Raw genomic sequence first — 15130 nt, forward strand, 5'->3', positions numbered from 1 at the left:
ATAAGGGAGAACACTGGAGTTTGATGGAAGTGACTGGCCTGGGGATGGGAAGTGCAGTAATGATACGCTAATCTTTTCATGGATGTATCCTTTCTTTACCCACCCAGTGGATGAGAATTTTGTTTTGCTAAGCAAATACTTGGAATTCTCACTAGATGTTTAGACAGTGAATGTTGAAGATTCTGATGGGATATTTTAGATTAAAGAAGGAAGAAATTTTGAGATTGGGTAGGAAATTCTGTGAGATATGGGTTTTGCAAAAATTTTGTTGAATTGTGAAACAAGATTGGGGCTCATAGCCTAGTGCTATTTTTACTTTATTAACAGAGTTAAGGTCTTGGATTAAATGCATTTTAATTTTGTATTCCCATTCTAATCCACCTCTTTGTGGCTTCCTTCACTGTTAAACACAGAGCTAAATCAGCTTTAGAATAAAGCCTTGTTTTCCAACTGGCTTATTGAAGTCTTCCGTACAAAATATCAAATTCAGCTACTTCAGATAATTCACCTGGTTTGTCTGTATAAGAACTGGTCACTTCTGCTGTGGGTCATTCTTCCATTACATTGATTCACTCTTCCTGCACCATAACTACCTGACCTGCTGAGTATTAAGAGCATTTCCATGTTCCTTTTGTTCTCTTGCTCTCTCACATGACCAAATTGTAACCATCGTGGATGTTGTCTCTCCTTTTGCCTCATTCCCGTGCAATGCTCTCTGCAATTAAAATTAAATTGCTTTTCACCTTTCCTAGTTTTGAAGAAAGGTGTTTGTTTCTCTTCCTGAAGATGCTGCAGATGACCTGTTGAACGTTTCCAACATTTCCTACAAAGATGTGGCAAAATAAGATTCATACGTACTTTAATTGAAGATTTGGTGACCAGTTCACATTACAGTAGCCGTTTGTGTTTTGCTGTCTTTGCTCTAGTCCTTTATTTTGGTCTGGTTTATTTTTAACAGTTCTAGTCACCATGAGACATCTAGTTGACAGGATATAAAAATTCAAACTGCAGAGTATTTTGTGACTATTGTCTGTTCCACTATATAATCAGCTTCCTGGGATGGGTATGGAGAAACAATCTCACTCTATATTTCTTCGACGCCCTGCCTCCCCCCTTCCTATCTCTTGACCTAATATGAAATACTCTACATTGTGCATATAGAATTATTTCCCTGAAAACTGATGAAGCTCATCGAAATGGAGGGGGTTTAACAGAATCCTAATCCTGCTTCTGCATGCTTGGTGTCGTCCTGTATATTCTCAACCTGTGCTCCTTTTATTCCACTTTGTCATTTTCTTCTGTTTTCAATTTACAACTTTTCACATGAGCTCTCAGATGTTCGCACTCTCGGGGACGCAGTGCCTTAACTATTCATATGTTCACTTTAACATTACAATCTCTGTAGTTTTCTTCTTGTATTTGTTTTCACTGAATATTATATCATGTTTTTATTTTAATTTGCATGTTATTACAATAATTTCTATACTGTTTTACTTGTACTCCCATTCTATCCTTTAGTCTGTTTGCCTTCAAGTGCTGTTATTCTTTCTAGTTCTGGTGGGGGGTTGCATCTAAATATACCAAGGCATAAAAGACTATGAATCTAATGCAGGTAAATGGAATTAGTTCAAATGGGTTCAACAGTCAGTGTAGATATGATGGGTCTATTCTCTCCTGTACCATTCTCTGACTCTTAGTAAAACCAGAAGTCTGTTTCCTTTCTGTAAAAAGGTCACTGAATTGTATGGAATGGCTAACACATTCTGCTTTCGTTCAAAAGTTTCAGAATGTGCAATTCTTGCTTAGCAAGAACCATTTGGTTGTGTGTAGGAACCACAGCCTAATAATTAGAGATAATTTAGCTGCTTGGAACGTAGGCTGCTTCAGGCACTTCAGTATATTCTGGGCTGCCATTGTGAGTTTCTACTTGTGCACCTTGAATCTGAAGAACTGTTCAACATTACACCACCTGTTGTCTGAATAAAAGTATTGTAAAATCCTCTTTTCAATGAGAGAGAGAGAGAGAGAGGAAGATCTAAACATTCAGAGGTAAGTGTGGGGCCTGCCTTGTTATGGTAATGGCAATCTGGTTGCCCAAGGACACCCGCTTCGGCAGCACATGTGCTGGAGTTGGGGCGATGCAGAGAGGATTAGCATGGCCCCTGCGCAAGGATGACACGCAAATTCGTGAAGCGTTCCATATTTTCACGCGCAGTCCACAGCGGCCTTGGAGGAGTTTCGAGACCGTTGGGCTCCGCGGGGTGTAAATGCCATCGTAGATAGGGATGGCAACATTCTGGTGTAATGTCTATTGTCTATTTGTAGTGCAGTAATTGTGTTTGCCACTGTTTTGTATATATTGTATAGCACCGAAATTTGTAATAAAGGATTTTGTAATAATAATAAAAAAAAATGACAGTTGTTCTCAGTACATTTTTATCAAGCTTTTATTTACCCCATGTTACTCTTGGAGGAGTATGATATGACGAAGGATGTGATCCTGTACAGGATTGATATGGAAAGTGCGTTGGGCGAGAAGGGACAAATTGAATCCGTAAATATCCATTTGAATTTCTTGAACACGAAAACAGTAATTTCTGTTTCTGTCTTTTTTTCAAAAAGAAGTTTCTTTCACAGCAGCTGTGAAGCAAGCTGCTAGAAGGGTAATAGAGGCAAGTAGAATTACAGCATTTGGGCAGATGCTTGGTTTGGAAAGGTTAGAGAGATATAGGCTGAGTTCAGGAAAATGAGACCGACATAGATAGGAAACTTAGTAGCCATGGACGAATTGGACTGAATGGCCTGTTTCCATGTTAACCAAACCATTTTTTTTCAATGTTCCTCCTTAACTCTGATATTAGACATTGTTTATCTTTTCATCTGTACATTAAAGAAAGTCGGTTTGGAATTTATTGTGGAGCACCATTGTCTGTTTGGGAGATTGTAATCAGGCTTTTATTGATTGAAGTTGTCACGCTGGCTTAATTTCCACATACAAGAGTTACTTGGTTCTGGGTTAGCATAATAACAAAAATTATAAACTAATGTGAGAGTGACATGGAGTCAGAAGAGGCTACAGATGCTGGAATCTGGAGGAAGGCAGCAGGTCAGGTACCATCTGGGGAGGGAAATGGACAGTTTGTGTTTTGAGTTGAGATCCTTCATCCTAGACTAAAAGGTAGAGGGGGGAGGTAGCACGTATACAAAGATGGAGGGAAGAAGCAGAGCAAGAGTTGGCAGGCGATAGGTGGACGCAGGTGAGGAGGCACAATAGGCAGATGGGTTGGAATGGTGTCAGACGGTGAAGCAGAAGTGATAAGTGGGTTAATGATGATGGAATCTGAGAGGAAGGTGGAGCATGGAATAAAGGGAAGGTGATGGGCAGGGAACCAGTGAGAGGAGTGTACAGGTGATGGGCAGATGGAAAGGGAAAGAGATGGTGATGGGAGCTGGGTGGATCACAAAGAGACATATTGGAATAAATTGAATGGCTGACTGTTTTATTAGTGGAATGGAATTTTTTCAAGAAATAATGGGGCAGATATAGTACAGTGGTTATGATAAAGTTATGTTATAATCATTATGATGACTGGGATTCTGAAGGCAAAAGCAATATAAAGCAAGCATTAAAAGGTGCAGTCTTCCATAAAGGTTTGCACACAGCAAACTCTAATAATCCACTTTCAGATCTTTTTGAAACCTTGGTTGTTTTGGCATCAGGCTCAGCTGGTAATTTTTCCACAGTCTCATCCCAGTCACAGCCACCCAGGTTTCAACGTTCCAGTCCGATTCACCAGGACCCCACTTTGAATGCCGTCTTTAGTCTGAACAGGGGTTTATTTCTTGCATTATTCTGTAACCTTCAGGGGTACATTGAAGTATCTATTACAATACTGTGCAACATCTTTATAAAAAAAATGAATTATAGGTGTGTGTGCTTGTGTTAATATCCACTAGTTTAGAAAATCCGGTGGCCAAGCACCACTTTCACTCCAATCATACCTGATTGTCAGTTATATATTCTGAAGTTAGGAATTGAACAATAAAGATCACTTAAATTACAAACTGTACATGTTATTTTCTAAATTATTCATGTGTTACCTCATAATTTTTTACTGATGCTAATTGTAGTCAATGAAAACTTCAATGAAGTATTACAAACGGCTATTCGAGGAAGTGGATAAGTAGCAGATGCTGTCAACCAGGGAAAAGTGAAATGCAATATAAACAAGCGGCCACTTTATTAGGTACACCTCATTAATGCAAATATCTAATTAGCCAATCATGTAGCATGTAGATATGGTCAAGAGGTTCAAGTGTTGTTCACACTGAACATCAGAGTGGGGAAGAAATGTGATCCAAGTCACTTTATATGTGGAATGATTGTTGGTAGCAGATGAGGTGGTTCGAGTATCCCAGATACTGCTGATCTCCTGGGATTTTCAAGCACAACAGTCACTAGGATTTACAGAGAATGGTGTGGAAAAACAAAAAAAAAATCTAGTGAACAGCACTTCTGTGGGTAAAAATGCCTTGTTAATGAGAATGGTTGGAGGAGAATTTCCAGCTTGGTTCAAGCTGACAGGAAGGTGACAGTAACTCAAATAACCACGCGTTTCAACAGTTGTATCCAGTAGAGCATCTCTGAATGCATAACATGTCGAACCTTGAAGCGGATGGGTTACAGAAACAGAAACTTCAACGTTCAAAGTAAATTCATTTCAAAGTGCATGGATATCATCGTATACAACCCTGAGATTAATTTTCTAGCGTGCAGTCACAGTAAATACACGAAGCACAATAGAACCAGTTCAAGACCGTACTCAATAAGACAGACAACCTATGTGCAAAAAAACAGCAAACCTCAAATACAAAAAGAACGAGAAAACAGAAATAATAAATAATTAAGCAATCAATATCGAGGACGTGCGATGAGTCCTTGAAAGTGCGTCCATAGGTTGTGGGAACAATTCAGAGTTGAGGCAGGTAAAATTGAGTGAAGTTATTCCATCAGTTCAAGAGCCTGATGACTGAGGGGTAATAACCATTCCTGAACCTGGTGGTTTGAGTGCAGAGCCTCCTGTACCTTCCTGATGGCAGCAGCGTGAAGAGAATGTGGCCTGGGCGGAGGTGTCCCCCCAATGATGGATGCAGCTTTCCTGTGACAGTGCTCGCTCTGTGTAGATGTGCTCAGTGGTGGGGAGAGCTTCACCCATGATTGTCTGACTGGGCTGTGCCCACTACTTTTTGTAGGATTTTCCATTCAAGGGCATTGGTGATTCCATGCCAGCTCATGATACAACCAGTCAATATACCCTCCACCCCACATCTATCAAAATTGTAAAAGTTTTAGATGACATGCTGAGTTTTCGCATATTTCTCAAAGTAGAGGCGCTATCGTGCTTTCTTTGTAATGGCACTTGCGTGCTGGACCCAGGGTAGATCCTCTGACATGAATTGTGACTCTGTCCACCTCTCATCCCCCATTGAGGACTGGCTCACCAACCTCCAGTTTCCTCCTCCTGCAGTTAGTAATCATCTCCTTGGTCTTGCTGACATTGAGTGAGAGGTTGTTGCTTTTGATACCACTCAGACAGATTTTCAATCTCCCACCTATATGCCGATTCATCACCACCCTTGTTTCAGTCTATGACAGTGGTGTCATCAGCAAACTTGAATATGGCTTTGGAGCTGTGCTCAGCCACACAGTCATAAGTGTGAAGTGAGAGCAGGGGACTAAGCACACAGCCTTGTGGTGTACTTGTGTTGGTGGTGACTGTGGAAGAGATGTTGTTGCCAATCTGTACAAACTGGGGTCTGCAAGTGAGGATGTTGAGGATCCAGTTACACAAACAGGTAATAAGGCCTAGGTCTTGAAGCTCATTGATTAATTTTGAGGGGATGATAGTATTGAGTGCCAAATTGTGGTCAATGAAGAGCATCCTGGTGAATGCATCTTCACTATGCAGATGTTCTTGCATGAGCTTTCTGATGCTGGTGTTTATCCCCTCTCTAGATGCAAAGATAGATTATTAAGGCTTAAAGGATCTTAATAAATGAGAGGATCTTTCTGGTAGTCAGCAAAATGATTCAAGCAAAGGTAAAGACTAATAACAGATTAAAGGGATTCTATAAAAGATTAAAATAATTAAAGGGAAGGCTAAATAAGTATTCTATACTGTGGTTATTATGTGTATAACACCCTGGTTCACATTTTTTGCTGTAGGTATCTCATTTTAGCAGTTCCGTAAGAGCAGTCTGTTCTGCTTTCAGCCTGTTTGGGTTATTGTCAGTAAAATGAAAGAGCTGATTGTGGACTTCAGAAAGGGTAAGATGAAGGAACACATACCGATCCTCATAGAGGGATCAGAAGTGGACAGAGTGAGCAGTTTCAAGTTCCTGGGTGTCAAGATCTCTGAGGATCTAGCCTGGTCCCAACATATTGATACAGCTGTAGAGGCAAGACAGCGACTACACTTCATTTGGAGATTGAAGAGATTTTGTATGTCAACAAATACACTCAAAAACTTCTTTAGATGTACCATGGAGAGCATTCTGACAGGCTGCATCATCTGGTATGGGGAGGGGGGGTGGGGCTACTGCACAGGACCAAAAAAAATCTGCAGAGGGTTGTAAATTTAGTTGGCTCCATCTTGGGTACTAGCCTACAAAGTACTCAGGACATCTTCAAGGAGCAGTGTCTTAGAAAGGCAGTGTCCATTATTAAGGACCTCCAGCACCCAGGGCATGACCTTTTCTCACTGTTACCATCAGGTAGGAGATACAGAAGCCTGAAGGCACACACTCAGTGATTCAGGAACAGCTTCTTCCCCTCTGCCATCCGATTCCTAAATGGTCATTGAACCCTTGGACACTGCCTCACTTTTTAATATATTATTTCTGTTTTTGCACACTTTTTTGTCTAATCAATATACATATATTGTAATTTGTTTATTTTATATTATGTATTGCATTGAACTGCTGCTAAGTTGACAGATTTTATGACACATGCTGGTGATTCTGATGTGAGATTCGGAGGAATATGGATCATCCAATTAAGATAGTGAAACTGGGAGGTTTTGTGAGGAACATTAAGGTTGGTCTTGGTTTTTTTTTAGTTCAGTGGGAGATGGAGAGAAGACACTGAGGATATCCAATCTTCGAATTCAGCCCACTGGAGGGCTGGGATTTGGTAGGGAAATGTGCTGGGAACTCCTGAAGATTGGTGAATACGTGTGACTTTTGGAAGAGTTCAGCTCCAACTTGTGCACATTTGACTGTTTAATTATTATGGGCCCTTTTTCTTGTCTTTTACTAGACCTTAAGATCCATAAATATAATTTCTTTCATCGTATGCAGTATGCTGTCTGATATTTCTTGGCACTGAATTGTAACTGGGGAGCAGATTACACAGCATCTGCACAGACTGGTGTTTGGGGTGGGAGAGCCTTCTCAATCTCATGGGTTTGGCGGGACCAGAGTGTGTATACCCTATTCCTACGCAACCAGCAGGGTTTCATGTGCAATTATCTGCACAGAATGCATGAATTATTATTTAAGAAAATCTGAGTATTTACAGAAACGCAATGAGAACTGAACAAGGAGAATGGACTGAAATAAGTATTTGCGTGTTGTGCAGCACCTGTCACTCACTGGGCTGGATAATCTGTTTCAGCTCCGGAATAAGTTTGATTTTCTTCATTGCCTTGCATATTGAACACTCCTACCAAGTCATGCTTCTCACCTTAGCACGTGCAGTTCGAATCAGTCTGGACACCTGGCTGCCGTTGTGCAAAGAGAACTCTGACTCGGCAGTCTGTGTTGGATTCTGAGGCTCAGTCTATTGGAGTTATATGTGGGACTGTCTCAGATCAAAGGTAAATGTACAACTTGCATTGATGGATCCCAATGTAGTGCTGCATTGCAGAGTCCTGGTTGTCATTGGAATGCCTAATATTGGACAGGCTTGCGTGCAAAAGAACGATGGATAAAGATAAGTTCAAGTACTATATTTTTCTTTGTGTTGCCAGCTAGTGACAGAACCATAGATGCTGATACCAGCTACATTCTAGAATATTCCACCATCTTGATTGGTCACGATGGCACTGAGCAGCTCTTGCTATCGGGTATGGAAGTGTCTTGTCTAAGATAAATTCTGTTCCCTTTGCATTCTGCATTTCTTCCAAGTTGGATTATCATGTAGAGGACATGATTGTGAAGCAAAGCTGTCTGAGGTCTGGTTAGTATTTGGAAGGGGGCTGGCTGGAAATACCATATTCCCTTTGTTTGGAATCACTCCTCCCCCACCACTTATCTTTCTGAGAACTCATTTGCATGCACAAACCCATACTATTCAGCTGTAGCAAATGTTACTTAACTGATTGGCTTGTGGTGTTAGTTCTCGCAATCTAGGCACAAATTCTTGTATTTGTGTGGGAATAGTTGTAAGGTCAGCTGGGCAGGGTTTCCTTTTGATATGCACATTTGTTGGTTCAGTTGATCTGCTGATTTTGTTCTATGTGCTTAAATATAATCGTTTAATAGAACTATCCTGCTTCCTTGACCATTTGAAGATATGGCAGGGAAGATTAAACCATCACTATTGTGGGTCTGGAATGGTGTAGGTCCACACGGACAAGAGAAGCAGAAAGTGGAATTGATTATCAAATATACTGAGATACGGCAAAAAGCTTGTCTTGCATACTGCTCATTGCAATCAGATCATCAAGGTCAGCCCTCTGATGGTCAGGGTCAATTATGGGTGTTGCATCCGAGCAGTCTGTGTTATGTGCAAACCTGGACAGTACGGTACGGAGGGTAATCTGTTGCCCATACTCCCCTCTCCACACAGCTGGTGATTCAAAACGAATAGCACCAGCGGCATCACAGGAGTGCCAGCCAGAGTTGAACCCAACATAGGACGACTGTCTTAGAGACTCTAGCTCCAGATTTTTCTCTCTGGGTTTACTCCCAAAGCTTTCCCCATGAGTGGGTATAGCCGCAAAGCAGCAGAGGTTTGAGATCAGAGTTTTCCTTCTGCTGCCAACCATAGCTGATGAGCCCCATCTGCCCATAGTAACTGGTTTTAAGGTGCCAGTAACCTGCCTTTGCTCCTGTAGAAATGGCTCCACTGGCTTAGTAGCTAAGCCACGTGTGAAGGCCAGGAGCCCGTGGCTATGGCAACCTTGAGGAACATATCATTGGGGTACGTCAAGATAAACCAATAACAGAATGCAGGAGCTGGACTTAGTAGTCAGAGGCTATTTGAGGCTCACATCATTGGGAGCATTTAATGGGTAGTCTGAGCTTATCCTTACAACCTTAAGGAACAAATCATTGAGGTGCAAAATGATAAACCAATAACAAGGAACGAAGTGGAACAGCAGCTGAGCAGGTAAACAATAAGGTGGGAGCTCCTGTAAACGTAAACTGTGAGGTCAAGAGTCAATCTAGGATCCATTCAATGGTCTTAGAACAGCTGTTCTTGAGCCTCTTGGTAAATACCTTCAGGGTTTTGTGTCTTCTGCTTGATGGAAGAGGGAGAATAGTGAATGTCTGGGGCAGGTGGTGTGGTTGATTATAGAACCGTAGAACATTGCAGCACAGAAACAGGCCTTTTGGCCCTTCTTGGCTGTGCTGAACCATTTTTCTGTCTAGTCCCACTGACCTGCACCTGGCCCATATCCCTCCATACCCCTCTCATCCATGTACCTGTCCAAGTTTTTCTTAATGTTAAAAGTGAGCCTGCATTTACCACTTCATCTGGCAGCTCATTCCACACTCCCACCACTCTATGTGAAGAAGCCCCCCCCCCACACTGTTCCCTTTAAACTTTTCCCCCTTCACCTTTAACCCATGTCCTCTTTTTCTTCTCCCCTAGCCTCAGTGGAAAAAGCCTGCTTGCATTCACTCTATCTATACCCATCATAATTTTATATACCTCTATCAAATCTCCCCTCATTCTTCTACACTCCAGGGAATAAAGTCCTAACCTATTCAACCTTTCTCTGTAACTCAGATTCTCAAGTCCTGGCAACATCCTTGTAAACCTTCTCTGCACTCTTTCAACCTAATTAATATCCTTCCTGTAATTCAGTGACCAAAACTGCAAACAATACTCCAAATTTGGCCTCACCAATGCCTTAACATTCCAACTCTTACACTCATGTTGCTTAACTGACAAGAGTCCATGGAGGGAAGCGGTCTTTTGCCGTCAAATGCAGATAAGTTGCCAAGCCAAGCTGTGATGCATCCAAGTAGGCAACTTTCTATATTGCGCTGATAAAAATTAGTAAGGGTCAAAGGGGATGCGCCAGATTTCTGCAGCCTCCTGAGGAAGTGAAGGTGAGCTTTCTTGACCATGCTATCAGTGTGGTTGGACTAGGTTGGTTATTGCTGATGTTCTCTCCTAGGCCATTCCTGTACAGCGTTAGTGAACTTGTTTTTATTCAAGACAATATAGTACTGCGCACCGTTACTTGTATTAGCATTTTGTTCTAGATGACTTAATTAACAACTTAAACTCCCTAGTTGTCACAGTAGGATTTGAACTCTAAACTTAAGCTTACTAATTGTGGCCTCTGATGTATAAATCCAGCCTTTAAAACAGAATGCTCTGGTTACCCGAATGCCTAGCAGGTTTGTAAGGCTGAAAGTAGTACTCTTGTTTTCAGTGTCCAAGTAAAACTGTAGCATGTTGGAACAAGGAGTGAGAAATACATCTGTGGAACTCATTACCAGAGACAGCTGTGGAGGCCAAGTCATTGGGTATATTTAAAGTAGAGATTGATAAATTCTTGATTAGTAAGGATGTCGAAGATTACTGGGAGAAGACAGGAGAATAGGGTTGAGAGGGATAATAAATCAGCTATAATAGAATGATGGCGAAGACTTGATGGACTGAGTGGTCTAATTCTGCTCCTATATCTTAGTCTTAGAGAATCTTAGTGAGGCAGAGCCAGGAAACAAACTATGAGAAAGCACAAAAATTCTAGAAAACAATTGACTAATGGGAAATGATACGTATTCAGACTATATAAATGATAAACAATTTTTGTTTTTATATTGCATTAAATGTAATGAAATTTTCTACTCATTTTCGTATTATTTTTATCCATGTCGAGTGTCAGGCTCTCCAAAAACCTGAGTTGGTCTTAAATAGCTACAGTAGTCAACTCCTCCCTGTTCACTCTTTCTTCTCTCTGACTGTTCCTGCCTTTTCTTTATGTCTCCCCCTTCTCATCCCTTTCATTCCCACCCTACCTTTGTTGCAGCACTGGGGAGGGTGTGGGGTGGAGCAAGTCCAGTAGCTGGAGTTGGGATGTTAGCGGTTGGTAAAAGCTCCAGCAGTGAGAGTAGAGGAAATGAGTTCAGTAGTTGGTTAGTTGATGTGGGTGGATCTAACATCCAAAATAGCAACAGTCTTTGTGGCATTTGCTTTTTTTTTTCAAAAATTAATAATGTAATTTACATGTTTATGTTGCAGAGTTTTAAAAAATGAAGTTATTATTTCAAAATTGATCTTAGCTTGGAACCCATGCAGTGAATGTTTAAAAAACCATTTCAGTGTATGGTTTCATTGGTTTCTCATCAAGTATTGGTTTATCATTCTATTTTGCATTCCACTGTTGTGTGAAAGAATTCTGTTCAGGAACAAGCCACCAGATTCTTTGAGACTTCCCTGCTATTGATATGATCTCTGGCTGATCTATGTTGGCCTCTATTCTCCTGTGCCAACCTGTGAGATCTTAGTAAGACATGGAATGGGCTTGTTCTCTTGTGTGGAAGGGTGGACAATGCTCTACCTTATGTGCTGAAGTTGAATGGAGTCAGTGGGGGATTTTGAAAGGGTGTATATGAAAAGGAAGTTTCATCATGTGAGAGAATCTAGTGCAATGGGTCACTGTTCAAAAAATAGAGGCTACTGTATTCTCTTTAAGACAGATGAGACATTTTTATATGTAATGTTTATGAGACTTTGGAACTTAAATTATGGTGGAAGCAAAGCATTTATTTATTAAGGCAAAGGTACTGTATATAGATAGAATGAATAAGGGGATGAAAGATTACAGCAGATGGGGGGAAAGAGATTATAATTAGATTTGCTTTTTCACAAACGGTGTGGCATGATTGAGTGAGAATGACCTACTCTTGCCCTTAATTCCAGTGTTTGTAGGATATAAAATAAACACCATGATCCATTTTTCTAGTTTTCACAAGGAGACGTGTTTTTGCAGAGTTCAGTCTTTTTCCAAGCAAATTGTTGCTGTTTAATCTCAATTTGACATGGCCACTACCACAAAATAGTGGTCTGTTTTACATTGTTGTTGGTTGTTATGATACTCCAGTTGTTAAGAAATGGTTTATCCACTGACACATAGTGAGAAATGCCATGAGCAATCTTCTGAAAATAAACAAAGATCAATCAACCTTTGAGATGCCTTCCATCTCGCCTGTAAAATTTCTGTGGCTTTCTTCTCTTTGCACTTTAGTTAGCTGTATAATTAAAATACTTTTGATCGTTAATTCAGGTTTGGCCCTCACAATCTGAGTATTGTTAGCGACTGGTTAAATGCATAACTTGTTTTTTTTAAAGAGCAGAAATTCAGTAAAAGCTTTCCTTTTTGCACACTGCCAGTAAATATCTTTGAGCATTATCTTTTTTTTTCCTTTAGCTCTTTTACTTTAAAAAAAAGCTGGTGGAACCCGGCTTTTTCTGGTTATTCAATTGTTTATGCACTAAATCTTATTTCCACAAAATAATGTGAACCAATTTCCTCTGCACATAAACCTGATTTAAGCATATTTACAAGAATGTCAAATTACTGTCTTAAATGAATTCCCCAGCTGTTTGAAGTTACAGAAGTGCAAAAAAAAAGCTCTGGTCCCTGACAGAATTGACCACACTTGAGAAATACTTCCCAATCTGTTTGCTATTTCCAAATGTTTTCTGGTGAAAAGAGTGGACCCTCCTTATCAGCGGGGGGTTGCTTCTGGGATCCCCCCGCGGATACAAAAAAACGTGAATGCTCAAGTTGGTGGACTTTAGGACCCGGCGGAGCTCGGGGCTCGCCACCTGCTGTGTTTCTGTTCCGCAAAACGATCATGATTGAAAATAAAGTGGAAATAATAGTGATCGGAAAGAAGTGAAATGCCATCGGTCATTAGAAAAGTGTTAGGCAACGGTCGGTCAAAGATTGGAACAGTTTTAAAGGATAAAGTGAGAATAATGGAGCGTGTGAAGGCCCTGCCCCGATGAAAGCTACAGTTATGAATAAGCAACGCAGTGGTTTAATTATCGAAGTACATACGTTTCTTAAGTGTTTTATATGCATAGAAAGGTAAAATATATATTGTATACTAAGACAAGCGTTTGACTAACTGACGCTAAATAATACCGGACATACCTGTTCCAATTTAGAGAACTTCTGTTTTTTTCGATTCCCAATCCGCGGTAACCTATGCACATCCTCCCGTATACTTTAAATCATCTCTAGATTACTTATAATACCTAATACAATGTAAATGCTATGTAAGTAGTTGTTATACTGTATTGCTTACGGAATAATGATGAGAAAAAAAGAGTCTGTACATGCTCAAACAAGAAGTGCTGGAGATCCCCGGTCGGTTGTAATTCTCTTTTCAAAATTGGTTAAGTGGGATTAAAGCTTCACTGATTACAAGATGTATGTATCTGTTCTCTGCATTCGGGTCAGGCTGACTTTGCTGTCTTGGGTTGCATTCATGAAGCAAGCTGGAAGCTGCACTTGAGCATTGTGTTTGCAAATCATTGGTTGTTTCAAGTACATGTAAACAGATACGTGTTATTCTTTTTAATGGCATCTTCAATGATTGAAAAATAAAGTTTTGTGCTTTTTGTGAAAGGTATAATAAAAGTGTAATGCTAAATTTGCTTTGTTAGAATGATTTTTGGGTTTAGCCGTTTACATTTAGCAAATGACTTTGGCTACCAGTCTACACATCTGAATATGCATGGTGGATTTAACCTGGAGTGCAGCGCTCTGAACAATGGGTTCTTAAAAGCCGTGAATCCCAGACCAGACAATGCTCATTAAAATTCATTTGAATGTCTGTGGTGTGTTTGCGAATATGGAGGTGTGAAGTTTTTGTGAAAGTTTCAAAGAAAACATTGTCCATAGTATGAAATTGTCGTTTGATATTTCGCACATAAAATAGCAAGCCCCACGTTGGGCCAGCGAGACCTTTCAACCGAAAGCGTCTCCGTATGATACCTGCTGTACCTTGTTCTGTCGAATAAAGAAGCTGCTTTGTATCTATCAGGCTTTTTCTGGTAGCTTCATTCACTCAACAAAATACTTTTGATATACATATAGGATGATAATGCAGTTTTGTAGATTGTCATTGAAAGCTTCAGCACCAAAGATTTTAAAAGGTATAACTTCTCCGTTTTTCAAGCACTTAATTCTAGAATTTAAGCTTTGGTTTCAAAGGTACTTTTTTCGAAGTAAGAAATTGTTGCTTTGCACACCAGGATCCCCCTATCCAGCCAGTAGGATCCTCCCTCGAGTAAGGATCCTGAAATTTATCTAAAGTATTTTGAATCTGTGTCACAGACAAAAAAAAAGTGCTGGTGGAATTCAGTAAGCCATCTGTGGAGGGGAAGATAATGTCAATGTTTTGGGCTGAAACCCCTCAGTAGAACTTCAGAGAGGGACCAGAAGCAAGAGTAAGAAAGTGAGGGGCGGGAAGGATTTCAAGCTGGCGGGTGATTGGTGAAGCCAGGGGACGGGAGTGAAGTAAGAAGCTGGGAGATGATATGTGGAAGAGGTAAAGGGGCTGAAGAAGAAGGAATCTAATAAGAGAGGGCAGAAGGGGAAGGAGGAGGGGAACCAGAGGGAGGTGATGGGCAGGAGTGGAAAAAGGAAGGGGCAACAGGGTAACCAGAATGAAGAATGGAAAATGAGCAGAGGGAAGGGGAGAAATGATCAGAAGTTGGAGAAATTGATGTTTATGCCATCAGGGTGGAAGCTACCGAGATGGAATATGAGGCGTTGCTCCTCCACCCTGAGTTTGGCCTCATCATGGTAGTAGAGAAGACCATGGACAGGAATGCCAGAATGGGTCATTACCTCCCTCTGTGCCCTTCCTT

General features: G+C 40.7%; 1 protein-coding gene and 1 non-coding gene across 3 annotated transcripts in view; both read left to right on the forward strand.

Annotated features, from left to right (window-relative positions):
- Positions 1-15130, forward strand: part of sdk1a (sidekick cell adhesion molecule 1a) — a 781818-nt gene that overhangs the window by 17663 nt on the left and 749025 nt on the right. The gene's annotated exons all lie outside the window — the stretch shown is intronic.
- On the forward strand, positions 2105-2207 carry LOC132400141 (U6 spliceosomal RNA). The gene has a single exon (XR_009514175.1). It is a non-coding gene; the product is annotated as a U6 spliceosomal RNA (small nuclear RNA).

This window comes from Hypanus sabinus, chromosome 9 (genome assembly GCF_030144855.1).
Source record: "Hypanus sabinus isolate sHypSab1 chromosome 9, sHypSab1.hap1, whole genome shotgun sequence".
Lineage (NCBI taxonomy): Eukaryota > Metazoa > Chordata > Chondrichthyes > Myliobatiformes > Dasyatidae > Hypanus > Hypanus sabinus.